General features: G+C 37.0%; 1 long non-coding RNA gene across 1 annotated transcript in view; it reads left to right on the top strand.

Annotated features, from left to right (window-relative positions):
* The window catches only part of LOC136036630 (uncharacterized), a 33,698-nt gene extending 10,772 nt beyond the window's left edge, over nucleotides 1-22,926 (top strand). The window contains exon 3 of the long non-coding RNA XR_010619762.1: nucleotides 22,847-22,926. This is a non-coding gene — a long non-coding RNA (uncharacterized LOC136036630). The remainder of the gene's footprint in view (nucleotides 1-22,846) is intronic.
* Nucleotides 22,927-23,639: the final 713 nt, after the last annotated feature.

Here is a 23,639-nt window from a genome sequence, read left to right as displayed (position 1 = left end):
TGCTGGTTTGCATAGCTTTATGTGCTTATTTTTAACCGACAGTTGATTTATAAGGCCTAACAGTGTCAATTTCATTCTAAATTTTAAAAAAAAAGGAAGATACGTGTGACTGGTAGGCGCGTAATTTTGTATGAAGCAGGAGGGCAACTGTCCCCTTCAGACCCGAATTCTCCCAACCTCAGTTTGCCCCCCAGCTGCAATTTAGTTTCTGCAAAAAATCTGGAAAAATTAAGATAAGCCTGCATAATTCAAGCATTCAGAGAAACAGGTCAAGTTTTTTAGTACATCTTAGCCTTTATGGTAATATATGACTCATTTTTCGGTTTCCATTGTGATTTTCACTTGATTTGGGAACATTAGCTCCAACTTTAACCCTTCCCCTAGGATTTTGACGAAATTAAGCCACCGGTGGCTGGTATGTAGTTAAATTGGAAGTAACTCTGGAAATCCACTAAATAGACGTTTCCCCTATTAAATGAAGAAATTTACTGTTGTATTGTTTAGTTCAGAGAAGGGGACAGATTACGTATTACCACTTCCCATGAGAGTGGGTGATAGCAAGTACAAGAAGAGTTGGTGAAAATTTTAGTAGCATTTTTTTGCAATCTCAGAAAGTTGATTAGCCAGGTGAATAAAACCTTCACGATTGAAGTTGCAGCTTCAATCGGTAAAATTCTAGTTTAGTTACTTTTTGCTATCTTGGAAAGGGGTTAGGTTAGGAAAATGAAACTTTCAGTGATGAATCCAGGGCCAAGAACATATGCTGGGAAGGTATCTTCCCTGTAAACCACACTTCTGATTTCTAAGTCTTAGAAATCTGCTTTAGTCAAACAAGTGTGACGGTTGATGGAAGGGTAATTCCCCTCATATACGGTATAGATTTTGTTGGTACTTCGTTCTTAGCTAGAACACACTCGACAATTTGTATTGCGAAGATCAAACAATAGCCGGTTTTCAGTCCTTATACTAGACAATTAGCTTTGGCTTGGTGAAAAACTGCATTGTAGCTTTATTTCAATTAAATATTAATACTTTTGAAACAAATTTGGGCTATATATTAGCGCATTAGGGGTGGTTGGGGTAAAGTTTATCGGGTACAACAATACTTACTTCAGAATATGCAGAATAATTGTACCTAACAAACAAGGCATGTAGACCCGCTATACTTTGCTCTTCCTTCATAATGTGCAAATATATAGCCCAAATTTGTTTCTAAAGTATTATATTTTTATCATTCTTATGTATATTTTTCCTAAACTAACCCCTTTCCGAGATAGCAAGAAGTCACTTGAATAGAATTTTATCGTACAAATGACTAACTTCTTCCGTGCTTACCTCTTTAATAATTAATTCCATCAACCAACTTCAAAATAATACACAAAAGTGAACTGAAATGAGAAATTATCTTCAGCCTGACTGGGAGATCCACTACAAACCTGAAACGCCTTAAGATATTTCAAAGCGAGCTAGGGTGGGAAAATATTCCAAGAAAGCAATTCAGGATAAGCCAATCACCGTATGCTTGCAATAATATCATTTTACTGGGTATTTGTTGTATCTGGTATAACGTGATAAAATTGTATTTTTGTTGTTGCTGGAAGTTTAATTCTGGGGCTTCTTACTCCGGTTGCCGGAATTCACATATAAAAAACAATTCTGAAGAATATTGGGAAATGAGAGCTGTGGTTATATGCGAAATAACTGTTCACATACGCCCATGGACATAGACGAAAGGGGGGGGTATGTGGGAGGATCTTGGGGCAAAGGGAATTTCCATTAAAGGGACGCTGGATTTCCAAGCATTATTTAAAAACGAGAAAAAATTAAAAAAAAAAGTTTTCCAACTGAAAGTAAGGAACTACATTAAAACTTAAAACGAGAAAAAAATTATTACGTATGTGAGGAGCTTTGCCCCCTCGTCAATTCCTGGCTCTTTAAGCTAAAGTATTTATAGTAATTTCAAAAGAGATATTTATTCAAATTAAACGGCCTTTGTGATTCAGCAGTCATTCTTGAAGAAACTTTAGCGCAAAGATCAAGGTATTGACGAGGGGTGAAACCCTTCATATACATAAAATTTCTGTTCGTCTTAAGTTTCAATGTAGCTCCTTACTTTCAGTTAAAAAAAAACTTTTTTTTTTCTATTTATAAGGAGATATGAAAGGAAACTATTACTGTAGATAATAATAAAGGTAAGTTCTGACAGAGCGCGACAAAAATTGCTTGTGAAAAAATTATTTCGCGGGGCGAAAAAAAATCATTTGGCAATTCACACTGAAGGCAATTGTTTGCTTTAACTATTTCAGCTTTAATTGAAAGGTGTGTATTATCGAACGAACATTATATCTGTATATGGAAGTGGCAGTCCCCTCCTCAACACCTCACTCCTTACGTTGAATTGTTTATTGTTTTAAAAAGTAGAGTGTCGATAGAGTCAAAATTTAGCGTAAAGAGCGAGGCGTTGAAGAAGGGACAGCCCCTTTCATATAAGAAATTATTTCTCTTCGTTTTAAGCTTTAATATCGCTCCTTGCTTTCAGTTTAAAAAAAGAACTGTTGTTCTGAATTAATTTTAGCTTATACAGGTTTGAATTTGGCTCACTCTACATGAATAATTAAAATAAAATTTGTATATCAGTTTGGCAGATTTATTCCGAATATGAAGCACTGCCATCTCCTCGATACCTTGCTCTTTACGTTGAAAAATTCGACTTAGTATTCTTTCATTTGAATAAGCCTTTAATTTCTAAATTAAAGTTTTTTTCCGGTGCAAATGAATGCTATATGTACATACAGGATGGTCGTCTGGTTCTAAATCAAGTCTATTTCTCAGTCATCTTAGTATTACAGTCAGGCACGTACGCAGGAATTTTTTTTCGGGGGGCCCAAAACCTTCGAAACAGCAGATATAAAGTAGTACTGTTTTTTATTTAGTAATTCAAAAGGCACGTATATCGGAAAATGCAGATTAACTTCAATCTGTAGTATTGTAGCGGATGGGGAGAAGAAGACTGAAGCCTCAAAAGTACGTTTTAGGCTCAGGTTATGTTCATAGCGATTTAGAACCAGTGATTAATCTATTATATCCCAAAGAAAGGGAAATTTAAGGGTTAACAGTAAAATATGGGTGCTGTGGGGGGTAGTTCTTCTATTGCAAAAACGTAAATTTTAATAAAAAACGATAGTGTCCAAAATTGATCCATTAAAAGCTGTACTTTAACCTGAAAAGGGGGTGATAAATACCCTAATATCAAGGATAATTCTATTTTGCTGTGGAAAACAAACTCTCTTTACAAAAAAAAAAATAATAACAGCACAATTGCTAATTACTTCAAAGAGGGTAAAAAGGTAGACAAATAATGGGTTAATAATTGGGCAGTGACTTGACCGGATAATTACATGCTGTAAAATCCCCAAAAAAAAGCTTCACACATGTATCTAGATTCTTGATACATGTCCTACTTTTGCCAGAAATACCAAGAAATCATGGGTAAATTAAACATTTTACAACATTTTTTTGGGAAGAGGGGGGACACGAAGGCCCCCCCCCTGCGTACGTGCCAGATTACAGTGATTGGAAATTTTATCTGGTATTGAAAACCATAAACTAAGTTAAAACGTTTTTCGTCAAAGTTTAAATAGTTATAGACCATCGTGCATACGGTCTTCTAAGCCTTAGGAATAAGTAAAGGGTAGAGACAGTAGCTTGGCAATATCTTTCCAGAGTATTCTTTAGGTCAAGGATTCATTATTGAATTTTTTGTTCGCCTAGATTAACTACTTTCCAGGATCAATAAAAGCACCTAATCTAGAACTTCATCGGAACTTCACTTACTTAACCTATTCTAGTCAGAGAAGTTTTTCTGTTGCTTATATTCTGAAGCAAAGTCTTAGTGGATGATGATTTAAAGAGGATCATTTTAAACCTAGTCTAATTCGTTTTAAATTTTCACACATTGAAAAATTAATCTGAGGTTTGAGTCAGGGCCGTATCCAGAATTTTGCTCGGGGGAAGGTATTATTTTCCAAAGGAGAGGTATTGTTTTCGAGGAGAGGAAGTAACGCCCAAAAAATTTCTGTTTTGCGTTTTTACGATTCAAATATTTCTTTTTTTTTGGGGGGGGGGGGGTCAAACCCCTGAACACAGTCTTGGCTGGAACCAATGAAAAGCACCCAAGTGTACTAAAATACCACAAAGTGTAATAAAAAGATCTTGCCTGTTGCCTTTTCCTGAAAAAGGTTAGTGTAATTTATCCACAAGCAGTCCGTAGTTTTTGCCAAATAAATGCGTATGTGTGGTGAACTGTATATAGATCCACAAATGGATGTCTTTATGAGCCTAGAGGCAATATAGGCCATAGCGCTATTTGGGTCAAAAGGTTTCATAGATTCGGCAAGTTTTATCACCTCTTCCATAAAGTAACCGATCAAAGGATAAAGCTAATTGAGCCTCCCAAGCGGTGAATCATAAAACACTGAAGAACAAATTAACCGGGTTTCATTTAATTAGATTAACTGATTATAACCCAAGTTCTAAAACCTCCAGAGTTTTATGATATTCCCATAATTCTTTATAAATGTCATATTTATTGCGGTCAGAACAAACATATACTCATCTATGGGGGATGGAGCTTTAGGCCCGTCCCCTTGAAACTTCAACCTCATTATCATTTGTCATAATTTACATATTTGTCGTACAATATTGCTGGTTTATTGGTTTTCGCGAGTTTGTGCAACCCCCTAACCACATAATTTATTTCACACTTGCTCGGGTCCAAGCCATTTATTTTGGAGGAAGCCTGAATTCAGTTCCGACGCAAAAAAATTGCAAATTATGTAGAAAATCTAAGAAATTGTTCACCAGGAAAATTTTTTCTCACACCCATTGTGTTCCAAAATGTTTCAAAAGTTCCATGAACATAAATCATCGTGTAATAAGTTCAGATAAAAAAATTACTTCTAGTTTAAAAATTTATTTTTGAGGGAAAATCTAGAAAAACACTTACGTATGATAATCTGCAACGTAAGGGTGTATTCGTGGGAAGGGGGCTGGTACATTGTGCATTGCTAGTCTCAAATGCTAGGAGTTATCAGAAGAAACGCTGATGGGGATTTATTTTCATTAAGTTTGAATGATCGATTTTAGTGTAAATGAGTATTTGTGCAGGAAAATCATCGAAAACATGTGATATGTGCGATACTGAATGCTAGAGGATGTACTTTGTCACCCCTTAAGTGTCTTGGGCTAGTAATTACCATGGAACAACGCAACCTAGAAATGAAATGGCAAGTTTCCACTGTTCAAATAAAAACAATGGTCTTTTTTTAGTTTATAAATCTATTTTGACAGTAAGAGCTTGAAAAACCCTTAAGTTTGATAATATATGCCAGAAGGGTGTCTTAAGGGGGGGATTAGGGCAGGTAAGTTGTGCCATGCTGGTGTCAATTGCTAAGAGTTATCAGAAAAAACACTAATGGGGATTTTTTTTTCAGTAAGTTTAAGTGATCGACTCTAGTGTAAACGAATATTTTTGCAGGAAAACCCCCGAAAAAATGTCCTATGTGGAATAATGCATGCTAGAGAATGTCGTTTGTCAGCCACTGAGTGTCAGGGTCTTTAAATTTCTATGGAACATCGCAATCTAGCAATAAAATGACAAGTTTCCCCTGTTCGAATAAAAAACAATAGTAATTTTTTAGTTTATAAATTTATTTTTGGGAAAAAGCTTGGAAAATCCTTAAGGGTGACAATGTGTACCAGAAGTTTCTTCGGGGGTGATACATTGTGCCACGCTGACCTTCATTGCGAAGAGTAATCAGAAGAAAGGCTAATGGGGTTTTTCATTAAGTTTAAACGATTGATTCTTGTGTAAACGAATATTTTTGCATAAAAATGCCCGAGAAATGTCATATGTGTGAACATACTTACTAGAGGATGTCGATAACTTTGCTTTAAGAAAGCGTCATAGGCAAAATTTTCCCATACCAAGATTGCACCCAGGCTAACTGGGTGAGAGCCAGCTATCCTAACCACTAGCCTTTATATTATACCAAAGAACGAATAATTACATACATGATGAAACAAAATAAGCATATCTTTCGAAAAGATAACATAAGTTAAGAACGAAACCTTAGTAAAGAACGAACCTTAGCCTATAGTCCGAGTTGCAATGGTAGCTAGTAATTCCGGTTGCAGCAGTAGCTAGCAACCTAGTAAGAGACGATTAAGTCCCCTACTAAGAAATGTTAAAACCCATAACTCGAGTTGACTTTATTCAAGGAATAAAGGATAAGAAGAAAGTTAAGGAAATGGGATTTAGAAAAGAGGAAGCCAGAATTAAGAAAAATGGGATTATTTTTGCAGTTTCATTGTAATTGATTTGAGGTGCCCATCAATCTAGATTTTCTTTCTCCCATCATTTTTCTATAATTTGTCAAGATGGGCCCAAAGTGGGAATGGGGATATATTGCTTTTTGCTCATCATTTCTACATTATATTTAGACTTTTTGGCTAATTGCTCCAAATCCCCCAAAGAGATCAGATCCAGTCTGCTTGTGTCAATAACATATCTATAACTTGTACTTATTCTTGAACTAGCAAAAGTACTAGAAATCCCTCCCCCCAAATCCCCCAAAGAGAGCGAATCTGGCCCGGTTAAGTCAATCACGTATCTGAGCTTGCGCTTGTATTTTCCCATTAAGTTTCATCCCGATCTCTCAACACTAAGAGTTTTCCAAGAATTTCGATTTCCAAGATTTCTGTTTTCCCCCTTCACCTCTCTATGTCCCGAATTGAAGATGGAGCACCTGAGACGTGAGATATTTCTATTTTATCAAGTTTCATTAAGATCCGATCACCCATTCGTAAGATAAACATGCGTCTATTTCACGATTTCCCCTCCCTCCAGCCCCCCTTCCTCCAGATAGTCGAATCTAATAAACGACTGCTATCAAGTCAATTTGCGTAGGTGCCTGACACGCCTATCAATTTTCATATTCCTAGCACATTCAGAAGCACCAAACTCACCAAAGAACTGAAAATCCCCCTCCTCCAACTCCCCCAAAAGGAGTGGATCCGGTTTGGTTTTGTCAATCCCGTATATAGGACATGTACTTACTCTTCACACCAAGTTTCATCCCGATCTCTCTACTCTAAGCATTTTCCAATGTTTCCTGTTTCCCCTCCAACTCCCCCTAATAAAACTGGCTCTAGTCGGAATTTAAAATTTCTAGATATCAAATTTCATTAATATCAAATCACCCACTCGTAAGTAAAAAATTCCAAATTTTTTCTAATTTTTCCAAATTACCACCCCCCCCTCCTTCCAACTCCCCCATAGAGAGCGAATATGTTCCGGTTACATCAAACACGTATCTAGGATTTGTGCTTATTCTTTCCACCAAATTTTATCCTGATCTCTCCACTCTGAGCGTTTTTCAAGATTTCCGGTTCCTCCCTCTGACCCAACCCAATCTCGTCGGATCTTGTTGGAATTTAAAATAAGAGTTCTGAGACACCAGGTCCTTCTAAATACATATTTCATTAAGATCTGACCACCCGTCCGTAAGATAAAAATACCTCATTTTTCTAATTTTCCAAATTGACCAAATTAACTCCCCCAAAGAGAGCGGATCCAGTCCAGTTATGGCAATCATGTATTTAGGACATGTGATTATTCTTTCCACCAATTTTCATTCAGATCTCTACACTCTAAGTATTTTCCAAAGTTTCCGGTTTACCCCTCAAATTCCCCCCCCCCCAATGTCACCTGATCCAGTCAGGACTCAAATAAGAGCTCTGAGAAACAAGGTCCTTCTAAACATCAAATTTCATTAAGATCTGATCACCCCTTCGTATGTTAAAATATCTCATTTGCTCTAATTTTTTTGAATTACCCCCCCCCTTAACTCTCCCAAAGAGAGAAAATATGGTCTGGATATGTCAATCACGTATCAAGGACTTGTGCTTATTCTTTCCACCAAGTACCATCCTGATCTCTCCACTCTAAACATTTTCCAATATTTCCAGTTTCCTCCTCCAACTTCACCCAATGTCAACAGATCCGGTTGGGATTTAAAATAAGAGCTCTGAGACACGAGGTCCTTCTAAATATCAAATTTCATTAAGATTCAATCACCTATTCAGAAGTTAAAGCCTCATACCTCATTTTTTGTAATTTTTCCGAATTATCGAATTGTTTCCCCACCGCAACTCCCCCAAAGGGAGCGGATCTGGTCTGGTTATTTCATTACCGTATTTAGGACTTGTGCTTATTCCTCCAACCAAGTTTCATCCCGATCAATGTCACCGGATCCAGTCGGGAATTAAAATTAAGGCTCTAAGACACGAGGTCCTTTTAAATTTCAAATTTCATTAAGATGCGATCACCCGTTCGTAATTTAAAAATGCCTTATTTTTTCAAATTTTTCCGAATTAACCGTCCCCCCACTCTCCCCCAGATGGTCGAATCGACAAAACGACTGTTTCTAATTTAATCTGGCCTAGAATTTCATCGTCCTATGTTATCTAGTGCACGATCTAGCAAAATCGGGAAAGACAGACAGGCAAACGGACAGAAATTGCAATCGCTGTATGTCGCTTGGTAAATAGCAAGTGCCATAAAGATATATTATTGGACTATTGTACCATTTTGGTACATTTCACCTCTAAAGGTACATTCTGGTACAATAACAAATTTCCTGGTATACTTTGACAAAAGGTGGTAAAATATGATTTGACTGGACGTCAGGACGTAGTGAGCGGAGTGAATTGTAGTTTTTTTTGTTTTCTCTTCAAGAACTATTAAGTTTTCCCTTAGACATTTATTACTGAATTTATTACATTTATTACAAAAGTATTACTGCCACTTATTTTCATAGAATAGCTTCTCGCAAAAAAAATACTCCAACCGCACCCATAGTCAAAAATATCCGAATTAATTCTAATTTCAAATCTATTCCAATGTTTAGGGGAATTCAACTGGAGGCTATTGCACTGACGGCGTACGAGCAAAGAGAGGGAGTACCATTAATAAAAGGAAATCAAATGGGACTACTCATTCATCCAAATATCCAGTTTCTTGGAGCTTCTCTTGATGGTCGCTTAGAAAACGGCACATCTGTTGAAGTGAAGACTGTCCATAATATTCCCAGAGGAATGACCATACGGGAAGTGGCATCCCAAAAAGGATTGGTAAAGAACTTTTTCCTATGGTCACACAATTCAAAATTGGAGTTAAAGAAAAATCACAAATACTATGCTCAAATTCAAGGTCAGCTAGAAATCACCTATCAAGAAGAATGTCACTTGGTGGTATATCACCATGAGCATGATGTGGAAATTTTAACTATTCCGAGATCAAAAGAGTATTTTTTGTCCATATTTCCAAAGCTTCAGGAGTTTTGGAGCGATTGTTTACTTCCGGAGATATTAGAATCGTGATTGATTAGGAACATGCCACTTAGAGAGCCTGCCTTAGTCTGGGCTGCAGCAAGTCGCCGAATGAAACGGACTTTGGAGCCAGAAGACAGTGGATGTGAGAAAATTACTTAGTCCGGCACTGAAAGTGAATATTGAAAGTGGATTTTCCATTGACATGTGAAGAGCATTGACAAGCGAATAGTATAGAGATTGTTTAGGGGTCATAATGTATTAGTAGCAGTATTGTTAACCTTAACCTATTAGGGTTGTTTGAATAGTAGACTATTATAGGTTAACTATTAGTGTCGGTGAATAGCACATAAATATTAGTAAGTAAATTCTATTTGAGAAATTTCAGCATTCTGTTGAAGTTCAAACTATGCTGATAAATAAACTTTAATTACGTTGAGATTTAGTTGCTACTTTAGGCACTTCCAGATAAGCTAGGACAGCTAAATTTGGCAGGCGTATCAGGGAGCGGACCAGATTAAATTGGAAATAGTCATTTTCCCGATCTGACCATCTGGGGGGGGGGGGGGGCGGGGCCGGTTAATTCGGAAAAAAAGATTTTTTCGGGGGCTGGTAATATTTCAGAAAAATTTCAGTTAATAGAAAAAACGAAATTTGAAGTTTGGAAAAAAATTGCGTCTCAGAGCTCTTATTTCAAATCCCAACTGGATCCGGTTACATTGGGGAATTGAGGGGGGGAACCTAAAATCTAGGAAAACGCTTAGAGTCGAGGGATCAGGATGACACCTGATGGGAAAAGTAAGCACAAGTCCTAGATACGCAATTGACATAACCAGAACGGATCCACTCTCTTTGGGGGATTTGGAGGGGGGGGGGGGGTTAATTTCTGAAAAAATAGAAAAAATGAGGCATTTTTAAATTTAGGAAAGAGTCATCAGACACCAATGAAATTTGATGTTTGGAAGGATATCGTGTCTCGTAGCTCTTATTTTAAATTCCGACCGGATCCGGTGACATTGGGGGGGAAGATGGAGTGGGAACCTAAAATCATGGAAAACGCTTACAGTGGAGGGATCGGGATGAAACCTGGTGGTAAAAATAGTCCTAGATATGAGATTGACATAACTGGAACGGATCTGCTCTCTTCGGGGGAGTTGGGAGGAGGATGGTTAATTCTGAAAAATAAGTAAACTAAGGTATTTTCAAATGACGAAGGAGAGATTGGATCTTATAGAAATTTGATCAGAGCTCTTATTTTAAATACCAACTCAGAGCTCTTATTTTAAATACCAACCGGATCCGGTGAAGAGGAAGTTGGGGGGGGGGGCTAAAATCTTGGAAAATGCTTTGAGTACAGGGGTCGGGATGAAACTTGGTGGTAAAACCAAGTACAAGTCCTAGAAACGGGATTGACATAACCGGAAGAGATCTGCTCTCTTTGGGGGAGTTGGGGAGGGAGGGTTAATTCTAAAAAATAGAAAAAATTAGGTATTTTAACTTATGAAAGAGTGATCGTACCTTTATGAAATTTCATATTTAGAAGAACCTCGAAACTCAGATCTCATTTTAAATCCGTACCAGATTCAGTGTCATTAGGGGGGGGGGGGACCCGGCATTACTGGTACGGATCCGTTCTCTTTGAGGAAGCTAGAGGTTGTTAATTTGGAAAAATTAGAAAAATTGAGGTTTTTTTTCAACTTAAAAATGGGTGACCAGACCTTAATAAAAAATTTTAATTAGAAGAAATTCAGATCTCAAAGCTCTTCTTTCAAATCCCGACCAGATCTTTTGACATTGGGGGGGGGATTGGAGGGGGAAACTGGAAATCTTGCAAAACGCTTATAAACGGCGTAGATACGTAATTGACGTAACCCGGGACTGGATCCGTTTTCTTTGGGGGAGTTAGGTGGTGTGGTTCAGTGCTTTGGTGAGTTTAGTGCTTCTGGACGTGCTAGGACGATAAAAATTGGTAGGCATGTCAGGGATCTGCACTAATTGACTTGTTACAGTTGTTTTCCCCCGATTCGACCATCTGAAGGGCCACACAAATAATTCATACCACACAATAAGCCTTGGCTTGGTTGGAAAATAAATTTTAGTTATATTTTATTTAAACATTTAGTTGGTATTGTGTTTGGTTTGGTCAGATTAGGATACGTATTTAATATATGCTATGCTCTACCCGCACCCCCTAATGTGCAAATATAAAGCCCAAATTTATTCCTATACTATTATATTGTCATCACATTCATTAGCATCAATCAAACTTCACTTACCGAGTGTTTACTATATAACTGATAAGTAAAAAATATTTAGGATCTCAGGGAGAAACAGGCCTTAAGGTTCCCTCCTGCACTCATTCCCGTCTTGAGAGACCCTATATATGGGCATAACGCACGCAGAGGGCGAGTCGAACCTTCTAGAGCTTGCCCTCTTCAAATCTCAAGGTTTGAACACCTCTCACCACAGTTTACTTGAGTTTATGTAATTTCAATACTTTGTTTTGCTTCTTTCAAATTAATCAAAATATCCCCCTCCCCTGGATTAAAATCACGAAAGAGTAAGTGTGACGCAAAAACAGGCATACGGACTTCTGAAATTGACGGATTTATAGGATTTTCCCATTGTTTCTATTCTCCCATATAATTCTCCTCTTTTTATTTTTTGACATCTTCCTCCAACACGCAGCCCCTTTCCTTCACATAAAGCCTTAGGGATTTGCTTATAGTTACTCAAGTTCTTCATGCAATTAATCTCCATTTTTTAATTCCCCTTTCCCCGGAATAATTTCTTCGAACTTAATTTTTATAAGAAAATTGTCCCATATTAAGAATTGCGGATCTAGAGCCTCGAAGGATAATTTTTGAATTACCTAACTCCAATCCTTCAGTTTCCAAAGGCCAACGACCTTGATGGGACTTATAAAAGCTACTTTTTGTATACTTTTCATGGTTATGAACCCATTCTCTGATCCAAGACTGCGCCTCTCTGATTTAAAGGTATATACTTGAATTATAAGAACATATTTTCTTAGTAATTTCTGTAATTTAAGACAAACCCTGCGTAACAGAATTAAGATTTTCTAACGGTTCACAGAGCAAATGGGGCCCCGAAAAATTCTTTGAGCCTCAGGCTTTTGCTAAATTATGGTTTATAAGATTTTAACAAGTTTGGAAAAACTTACTTATTAGGTCAAAAAATATTCTAGAACACCTTAGACTATCACTGAAATCCTTCGAGTTTGTGTTCGAAACCTAGTTATTTCTTCTCTCGGTATTAATTGAACGAGACGGCTTTGGCCTATAAATGGCGCTATTCAAAAGGAAACATCATAAAAAACAGATAAAATGTCTAATTCATGAAATGTATAATTGTATAATAAAATGTATGAGTTTTTTGCTGTTATAAAAAGTAGAGTTAAGAGAAAGTCAAAGTTTAGCGTAAAGAGCGGGGCGTTAAAAGGAAAAGCTCTTTCATATACGAAGTAATTTCTCCACAGATGATCGTGTGGATTCCATCCACACGGATCATCAAAAATCATCAAATCGTAAAAAATCATCAAAAATTTGTATTTATTCAACTTGTTAGGTTTTTACGATTGAGACACACCTTTCAGGGGGAAGAGGTGTCCAAAATCTCTAGCCCCCTTGGATATGGTCCTTGCCCCTTAAATAAGTTCTAGCCAACGATTCAAATCCTGTTTTTGTATTTATGATAAATTCCAACTTACCAGTATTTTGCTTTATAATTACAAATCAAATTCCCAAATTCTTACTCATTTTTAATATTAAAGATAAATATCGCTTTCTATATCCTCATTTGCAAGCTGCAATTGAACACTTGGTTATATAAATGTCTTTTTCAGGGGACGGTTTTGCATCCAGGGTGTTAAACGGGTCAAACAAGGTGTCGGCACACTTTATCGTCCCTGAACAGAAGCCAAAATTTGAGCATATTAAACCCGATTCTCATTAAGGATCCCAAATGGCTAGTGTTGATGAATTGAAGACATACTCGAATCAATAAATCTTGTTTATCAATAAATCCAAGTGACATATAGCAATCGCAAATTCTGTTGGTCCCTGTTTTGCTACTTTAGGCACTTCTAGGTAAGCTAGGACGATGAAATTTGGCAGGCGTATCAGGGACCGGACCAGATTAAATTAGAAATAGTAGTTTTTTCCGATTTGACTATCTGGGGGAGGGGGCCCTTAATTCGAAAAATAGAAAAAAAGAAGTATTTTTAACTTACGAACGGTTGATCAGATCTTAATGAAAGTTGAAGTATGGAAGGATATCGTGTCTCAGAGTTGTTATTTTAAATCCCAACCAGATCTGGTGACAGTGGGGGGGTAGTTGGGAGGGGAAACCTAAAATCTTGGAAAACACTTAAGAGTGGAGGGATCGGGATGAAACTTGGTGAGAAAAAGAAGCAAAAATCATAGATATATGATTGACATAACCGGAACAGATCCGCTCTCTTTGGGGCTGTCGGGAGGGGAGGGGGGGGGGGTAATTCTGAAAAATTAGAAAACGTGAGGTATTTTTAACTTACGAACGGGGGATCGGATCTCAATGAAACCTCATATTTAGAAGGACCTCATAACTCAGATCTCTTATTTTAAATCTCTACCGGATCCAGCGTCAATAGGGGGGGGGGGGGCGGAAATCTTAAACAATACTTAAAAGCGGAGAGATCAGGATGAAACTGGATGGGAAGAATAAAAAACCTGTGATACGTGACTGACATAACCGTACCGGATCTGCTCTCTTTGGTGGAGTTGGGGGGGGGGGGTAATTTTGAAAAATGAGGTATTTATAACTTACGAAAGGATGACCAGATCTTAATGAAATTGGATATTTAGAAGGGTCTTGTGCTTTAAAGCTCTGATTTTAAATTCCGACCAGATCCTTCCAGATTGGGGGGAGTTGGAGGGGGAAACCTGAATTCCTGGAAAACATGAAAATTTGTGTATTTTTATCTTACGAATAGGTGATCGGATCTTAATGAAATTTGATATTTAGAAGAAATCCATGTCTCAGAGCTCTTATTTCAAATCCCGACCAGATCTTTTGACATTGGGGGGAGTTGGAGCGGGAAATCTTGGAAAACACTTTGAGTGGAGGAATCAGGATGAAGCTTGGTGGATAGAATATGCAAATGTCCTTGATACGTGATTGACGGAACCGTACTTTATTGGCTCTCCTTAGGGGAGTTGGGGGGAGGGATTCAGTGATTTGGCGAGTTTGGTGCTTCTGGACGTGCTAGGAAGATGAAAATTGGTAGGCGTGTCAGGGAGCTGCACAATCTGACTTGATAAAGTTGTTTTCCCCAGATTCGACCATCTGGGGAGCTAAAGGGAGAGGAAAAATTAGAAAAAATAAGGTATTTATAGCTTACGAGTGGGTGATCGGATCTTAATGAATTTTGATGTTTAGAAGGACATCGTGACTCAGTGCTCTTATTTTAAATCCTGACCGGCATTAAGCCTCTGACTTTCCTTTTAAATCAATCTATTGATCCTTAGAATTTTGTTAGAGCTCATACCATATGAGCTCTTGGCTCTTCTTGCCTCGTCACAGGTGCTATGTGAGCTCTTAGCTCTTGTTTGAATAGTAGATTGAATCAAAATTCTTTCTGTTTAGTTTGTTTTCGTAATAAATTCCTTAGGGGGCTGATAAGGACGTATCTAGGAGTTTTATTCGGGGAGGGGAGAGGGAGGAAGATTTAAAAACCTTAAAAAACGCATAAGAATGTCTTTATATTTAATTTTGCTACGGTTTTACATGTCGAACAAAATTTGAGGGTGAGCTCAACCCTAAAACCCCGCTTTGGATATGGTTACTGCAATAACTTCAACCAAATCCCATTCTAAAAGGAAGTAGTTTTTTTTTCAAAGGCAAGAAAAAAACACCTAAAGCTGACTCAGTAATGGTGACTATCATTTCGGTGGTTCTTAATAGTAAATGTTTACTGCAAAAGCGAATTTATGGGAATCTCAAAGAGCGAGGAACTCTTCTTAAAGATCAAAATAAAGTGTCTCAGGAAAAATTGCGTTCAAAAAACCTTGAGAGGGGAATTAGTAAAAAAGGAAAAAAATGCATCATAGACAACACTGTGTCTCATTTTATTTCTCAAAATTACGTACTAGGTGATGGGGGTTATAGCATCACTCATTTCAATAATACATATAACATAGATAATACATTAAGGTGCCTACCGGAAAAGAGAAGAGATGAGTCTTGCCATGAAATTCTTGGGGTATGGAAGGGGAGGGGGGGGGGTATCAAGTGCTCCCATGAGCTTTGTTTTCACCGACATTAAATGGTTATTTTCCTTTTTTCCTATACAAAATGTTCACACGTATTTAAACATACGCATACAATGTATTTAAACATCAGAGAATACTAATAGGGAGGTTATGATGGCTTCAGCCACGTGAAAGATCAAGTCATGCAGAACTTTCATCCACATGAACAATATTACCCATCTCTATTCACCCAAATCTCTTTAGTAAAATTATTATTAAGAACCATTTCGACAAAACTACTGCTCATTAAAAATTATGACTCAAATAATCAAATCTTGTCCAAAATTCTACTTGTAATCCAATACTTGAATTATCAAGCAGAAAATTGAACAAGAGCCAAGAGTTCATATGGCACTTGTGACAAGGTCTGAAGAGCCAAGAGCTTCTTCCCACCAAGTTCCATTACGATCTCTCCACTCTAAGCATTTTCCAAGATTTCCGGTTTTACCCTCCAACTCACCCTAATGTCACCGGGTCTGGTCGGGATTTATAATAAGAGATCCGAGATACGAGGTTCTTCTAAATATCAAATTTCATTAAGATCTGATAACCCATTCGTAAACTAAAAATACCTAATTGTTTTCTAATTTTTCCGAATTAACCGTGATACGCGTGCCAGCTTTCATCGTCCTAGCTTATCTGGAAGTGCCCAAACTCGCAAAAGCGGCACCGACAGAGCGACAGAAATTGCGATCGCTATATTTCACTTGATGAATACCAAATACCAAAAAAAAACCGGAAAGCTACCAACCAATACCAACTACATATTAATTATTGGTACATACTCTTTAACAATAATAAATCGGGTGTTTATTGGGTTAGTAGCCCACATCAGATCTTAGTTAAGCCTGGGTATGATTTGAAAAACAATCAGAAATCAAATTTTAAAAAAGCAAATTTTTTCAACATAAAGGAGTAATATTCAAACTTGAAAAAAAGAAGAAAATTATCCCTCATATGAGGGGGGCTACCCCCTCCTCAAAACTTCACTATCTATGCTAATGTTAGACGTTTGTCAAAATTCTTCTAAAGCGACTGCTGAAGCCCATTGAAATAGTAAAAGAAAATCTTTTTAAGACATTGTAGTCGATTAAAACTCAATCGCTAAAACTAGTTAAAAGTAGGCCAAATCTTAAGAAAGGGTACCGGAACTTTCAATTTTCAATTGAAAAAAACCCCTTCAAAATTTATTCAATCAACCCTCCCATAAAAACCTAATTTCTTAACAATGGGCAATTTGTATAGCTTACTGTCCTTGTCCTGGGAGGTAGAAGGGGGAGGGGAGTTTCAAACATAGAGGCATGGTTATTTAACCTTTGGACTATTTTGAACAAAATGGCTTTTCAAAACTTTTGATCGAATGTGTTTGCGGAAAAAAACAATGTGGTCAGTGGCTTGTTACCCTCCAATCACTTTTTTCTCTTGAAAAAGACCCTAGAACTTTTAATTTCAAGTAGAATAAGCCCCCTCCGAAATTGATACGACCATCCCTTTCATACGGAGTGCCCCTGGCAGTAAATAAATAAATATTAACACATTGGACGCTTATGCCTCTTTACTATGGGAAATACTATAGCATTGCCTCTGACACAGGTAAGTAGAACTTTCAATTGCCCTTCTAATGAAAATCCAGAGGGAATTTTCCAGGGGAATTTTCTGCAGGAGGCATCATAGAGAGCTGTTTATGAGTTCAATTTTTAATAATTTTCATATCTACGTTCCTTATATTAATTTGTCTTGACAACCCCATCATAAAGCTCTATATAATACCAAAATCGACACTTTTGGTGGCATTTACCGGATGTTAGAATTTCTCTCGTGTATACTCCACCTCCCACTTCTCTTTGAAAGTTTCTTAAACCGTTTGCTGACTAGTACAAGTAGGAGGCTACTACAGCATCACAGAGAAATGTTAAATGGCCCATTTCAAAGCTCTTGATCATATATACATGATTTTTGTAAAGGATGTAATTTCGTAAATCTATCCATCGTAAATGTTATCTGGAGCTTAAAATGGCTCTTTTTTGGCGTCACTTCTAGAGACAAAAGGGTGTGGAGCACAAACTGGGGAAGTTTTTAAAATCCCCCTCTCATATACTCCCAGTCACTTCAGTAAGTTTCATATATCATCTGCTAGCTAGCAGAATTACCAGGCTACTACAACATCAAACATGTTTCAAAAGGCAAACTTTCCAAAGGGGGATTTTGCTAGAATTGTTACCCGACATGTTTTATCTTCTCGTTTGCGACTTTATTCTACATGTAGATTATGTTCTGGAGGAATTGCCTAGGGGAAATTTTCAGCGGGGTTGAAATTCTCTTGGGGATTTTTCCAGGAATTGGGAGCCCTCGGGAGAAATTCTGTAAAGGGGAATCATCATCAGAAGAAATTATCCATGGGATAATTTTCCACAGGAGAAACGTTCCATTAGGGGATGATTAACGGGGAAACATTTTCCACTGGAGGAAGGGGTCTGGCATTGCTTGAAAAACAATCAGAAATAAAACAAAATAAGTCTTTCTTCGAATGAAAGTATGCCACGGAGAATTTTTCCAGTGGGATCGTTCGCAAGAAATATTTGGAGGGGGGGGATTTACAGTGAGGATGGAAATACCCGGGGTTAATCTTCTGGGGAAGGAGATTTTAAACAGGAGGATCATTCCATAGAGGAATTTTTGTTTTTTTCTTAGGGGGAATTTTCCATGGAGTAGGAGGCCGTTATCCCGGAATTTTTTTTTAGAAACAATCAGAAATTAAACAGCTTTAAAAAACACTTTCTGAAATTTTAAGAACGACTTAAAATACCAGAAACGTTTAATTAGAATCATTAGCTTTTCTAGAAGTATTAAATTTTTCTAAATTTAGCGTAAATGGTCGGTGAGGTAGGTAAATTTCAAAAATTCTGTAGATGGACAGAACTGAATCTCTGCCATGGAGCTTTCGCAAAATTTTCTTCTTCCGTTTATATGCTAAAACCATGGGAAAGCAGAAAAAAACATACAACAATTGCACAGGGAACACAAACCTTAAGGCACTTGTCTAGCCAAAAAAAATATCTCTGACCCCCCTCCCCAAAAAAACGTAACCAGAATGAGTACTAACAATAAAACCAAATTAGCAAAGAACTCTTTAATTCGACTTGACAACACAACCAACCCGTTGCTTTTCCCTAGAGTTGACCACCCTTGTCGCTTATATTATACCAACGTTTTACTCTTATCTTTTCTCTGAAATGGCAAGTTACTTGTACCTCTGAGAGCATATACCAAACATAAATTTTGATATACTCATATCACAAAAGCATGTTATTGGCACGATACAGATAAACGGGAAACACTTGATTGAAGTAATGTGGTACTATTTGTATGTGACAGTTTGGGCGGCCCTTCGCTGGGCTCCATACAACGATTAATCAGAGCCTTCTCATTGGTTTAGAAAGTATATCCTTTTATTGTATTTTATTTCTCCCTTACGTATTTTCGCAAGTGTTTGCATTACTAGAATGTTAGGTTATTACTCGAAAACCACAAAAATTAATATTTTTTTTCTTGTTAGCCCCTCAATCGCTCAGTATTAAATTTACCATTGACTTTTTTCAGGCCATGTTTCATACATTTTCCTTGTATTCAAAATTTGTAACATTTTCTGGATGGGGGTTCACCATTTCGGCTTTACTGAATTTCCTGGGAAATTGAATTGTATTCTACCCTGAAGTCAAAAAGTTTCAAAGTAATGATATACACGGAGTAATATATTTCAAGAGGATTAGAAGGGAGGGGGAGATATTTTCTCAAATTAAATGAGAAAACAGGAGATACTAAAGACAACTTAACATTACGGCTAGGCAGGGACATATCCCATTTTATATCTGCCTAATAAGGTATTACTATTCCGTTATGGAATAAGCAGCTGGACAAACTTTATGATTTTTACACTAGTGTAGAGAACGAAAAATATACAACCGTTCTATAAAATAATTATCAAGGTATTCCCAATATACCCTACTGACATTTTCAGACACGTGCGACTATAAAACTGTCAGATTACAAATATCATATTGCTAGAAAACTTTAAATGTCAGCAACACAAATTGTTTCCCTCTAGAATAGAAAATGCATTACTGCAGAATTCCACTCTGGTATATATTACGCAGCTTTGGTATAGCTAATTATCTAAGTATTATAAAACTAAAGAAAAATGACTCGAAAGACATAATTTCCTGAATAATTTGAAAATTATTTTCCTGGTACATCAAATCACTGGTTGTCTAAGGTAGTAATCAGGGATATGGGGCAGAAGACACCACACAATGTTTCAAGCCTGCCAGTTGAAAAATTTGAGTCGCTTCGCGCAATTATTTTACTGTATCATCTTTCTAATTAGGTTATTCGACTAATGGAAATATGACTTATCAGTCTCTTTCGGTAAAAAAAAAAAACGAAAAAATGAAGGAATTTTAACAGCAGTATCCCTCAAATCAGTCAGTAAAATCCATTGTCCTCCCCCAACAAAATTTTTGCTATGGACACTTCTGTCGGCAATACCTCCAAAATATGGTAAAAATAGAAGCACAATGATAGTTTTGGAAAAAACTTTAGAATCTTTCAACCTTGCCATGAAAAATAATTTTATGAAGGTATAAAGGAAGCCCTAGACGGTCAATCATTTTGATCAAAATTTTGCGTAAATCGATTGACTCAAGACCGTCTATTACATATAAGTACCTTTTCTTTTTTTTAATAATTCCTGTAGTTACATCTTATTTTTCTGTCTTTAGAATCTTTCTAGAGTTTTGCCCTCCGGAAATACCCCCGATTTCCGATAGAAATTGAACAGCAAAAGTTCGACAAGCCAGCCATCTCAAGATTAAACAAAGGTCGGATGGATTCAAGCATCCATTTCCGCGGGAATATATTTTGGTAAATAGCCCCCCCCCCAAAAAAAAAGACACGAGAATAGGCATTTTTTTTAAATTACAAGAAACTAAAAGGAAAACCTGCAAAAACAAATATAGGTAGTTAGGTTATATAATAAACACTCGAGTATTCCGATCGTGAATAATGTGAATATGACACAAGAAACTGGTGAAGCAATTTCTTCATACCACACAATAAGCCTTGGCTTGGTTGGAAAATAAATTTTAGTTACATTTTATTTAAACATTTAGTTGGTATTGTGTTTGGTTTGGTCAGATTAGGATATGTATTTAATATATGCTATGCTCTACCCGCACCCCCTAATGTGCAAATATAAAGCCCAAATTTATTCCTATACTATTATATTGTCACCGCATTCATTAGCATCAATCAAACTTCACTTTCCGAGTGTTTATTATATAACTGATAAGTAAAAAATATTTAGGATCTCAGGGAGAAACAGGCCTTAAGGTTCCTCCTGCAATCATTCCCGTCTTGAGCGACCCTATATATGGGCATAACGCAAGCAGAGGGAGAGTTGAACCTTCTAGAGCTTGCCCTCTTCAAATCTCAAGGTTTGTACACCTCTCACCACAGTTTACCTGAGTTTATGTAATTTCAATACTTTGTTTTGCTTCTTTGAAATTAATCAAAATATCCCCCTCCCACCGATTAAAATCACGAAAGAGTAAGTGTGACGCAAAAACACGCATACGGACTTCTGAAATTGACGAATTTATAGGATTTTCCCATTGTTTCCATTCTTCCATATTATTCTCCTCTTTTTATTTTTTGACATCTCCCTAAACACGCAGCCCCTTTCCTTCAAATAAAGCCTTAGGGATTTGCTTATAGTTACTCAAGTTCTTCATGCAATTAATCTCCATTTTTTAATTCCCCTTCCCCCGGAATAATTTCTTCAAACTTAATTTTTTAAGAAAATTGTCCCATATTAAGAATTGCGGATCTAGAGCCTCGAAGGATAATTTTTGAATTACCTAACTCCGATCCTTCAGTTTCCAAAGGCCAACGACCTTGATGGGACTTATAAAAGCTACTTTTGTATACTTTTCATGGTTATGAACCAATTCTCTGATCCAAGACTGCGCCTCTCTGATTTAAAGGTATATACTTGAATCATAAGAACATATTTTCTTAGTAATTTCTGTAATTTAAGACAAACCCTGCGTAACAGAATTAAGATTTTCTAACGGTTCACAGTGCAAATGGGACCCGAAAAATTCTTTGAGCCTCAGGCTTTTGCTAAATTATGGTTTATAAGATTTTAACAAGTTTGGAAAAACTTACTTATTAGGTCAAAAAATATTCTAGAACACCTTAAACTCTCACTGAAATCCTTCGAGTTTGTGTTCGAAACCTAGTGATTTCTTCTCTCGGTATTAATTGAACGAGACGGCTTTGGCCTATAAATGGCGCTATTCAAAAGGAAACATCATAAAATGCAGATAAAATGTCTAATTCATGAAATGTATAATAAAATGTATGAGTTTTTTGCTGTTATAAAAAGTAGAGTTAAGAGAAAGTCAAAGTTTAGCGTAAAGAGCGGGGCGTTAAAAGGAAAAGCTCTTTCATATACGAAGTAATTTCTCCACAGATGATCGTGTGGATTCCATCTCATTACGTCTCTTTTTCCTGGTCATAAATTATGGTCATGGATTATGGTAATACCATGTAAGACTTGCTAGTAACTTGCATGGTTCTAATAGTACCATGTGTGGTTTCAATATTACCATAGAGGATTATCTTAATATCAATCGACATTTTGATCAGCCGAACTGTGGAATCTGAGGGGTAGATAGAAGGGGCGGAACCGGAATTGGAATCAGGACTGGTGAGACCAGAATTGAAATCAGCGGAACCTTGAAATTGGGGTGGAGGCGGGGGGGGGGGGTAAAAAATCATCAAAATTTGTATTTATTATTTCTGTTAGGTTTTTACGATTGAGAGACACCTTTCAGGGGGAGGAGGTGTCCAAAATCTCTAGCCCCCTTGGATATGGTCCTTGCCCCTTAAATAAGTTCTAGCCAACGATTCAAATCCTTTTTTTGTATTTATGATAAATTCCAACTTACCAGTATTTTGCTTTATAATTACAAATTAAATTCCCAATTTCTTACTCATTTTTAATATTAAAGATAAATATCGCTTTCTATATCCTCATTTCCAAGCTGCAATTGAACACTTGGTTAAATAAATGTCTTTTTCAGGGGACAGTTTTGCATCCAGGGTGTTAAATGGGTGAAACAAGGTGTCGGCACACTTTATCGGCTCTGAACAGAAGACAAAATTTGAGCATATTAATCTCGATTCTCATTAAGGATCCCAAGTGGCTAGTGTTGATGAATTGAAGACATACTCGAATCAATAAATCTTGCACATTTGAAGTTTGGAAACTGATTACATCGCACTATCATGATTATGTAATTTCCATGTTCTTTAACTCCTAAATTTAGATTTTTTTTTAAATATGATTTTCTGCATTTTCCTTTTTATGGCACTTGGTATTAACCAAGTGACATATAGCAATCGCAAATTCTGTCGGTCCCTGTTTTGCTACTTTAGACACTTCTAGGTAAGCTAGGACGATGAAATTTGGCAGAATTCAACCCCTTTAATTAAAGTTGGATTTAGCTACACTCCTAGGGTGTTATATCCACGGAATGGCCGGCATTTACCCCCCCCCCCCCGTAGAAAATACCTCTCAATGTGCCGCAGAAAAGTGGCACTTAATACAAAAGCACCAAAATTCCTTTCCCCAACACACTAAAAAAAAACTTCTAAAATCTGGAAAGCCTGATTTTCCACGGGGCTGGGTTTTTTTCCAGGTTTGTACTATACGCGAGGGGGATTTTCCACAAGATTTATTTTTCAGGGGGTAATCGCCAGGGAGCTAAACGTCTAGAACCATTTACGGGGAAAAAAATAATACCAAATAGCATCAAATTAAGGGAAGAGAAAACATGGATGGCGAGAGCATTTTTATTTATCGTAGATCAGTGG

Source organism: Artemia franciscana, chromosome 15 (assembly GCF_032884065.1).
Source record: "Artemia franciscana chromosome 15, ASM3288406v1, whole genome shotgun sequence".
Classification (NCBI taxonomy): domain Eukaryota; kingdom Metazoa; phylum Arthropoda; class Branchiopoda; order Anostraca; family Artemiidae; genus Artemia; species Artemia franciscana.
The sequence above is the reverse complement of the archived record's forward strand: the minus strand, read 5'-3'. Positions and strand labels throughout refer to the sequence as shown.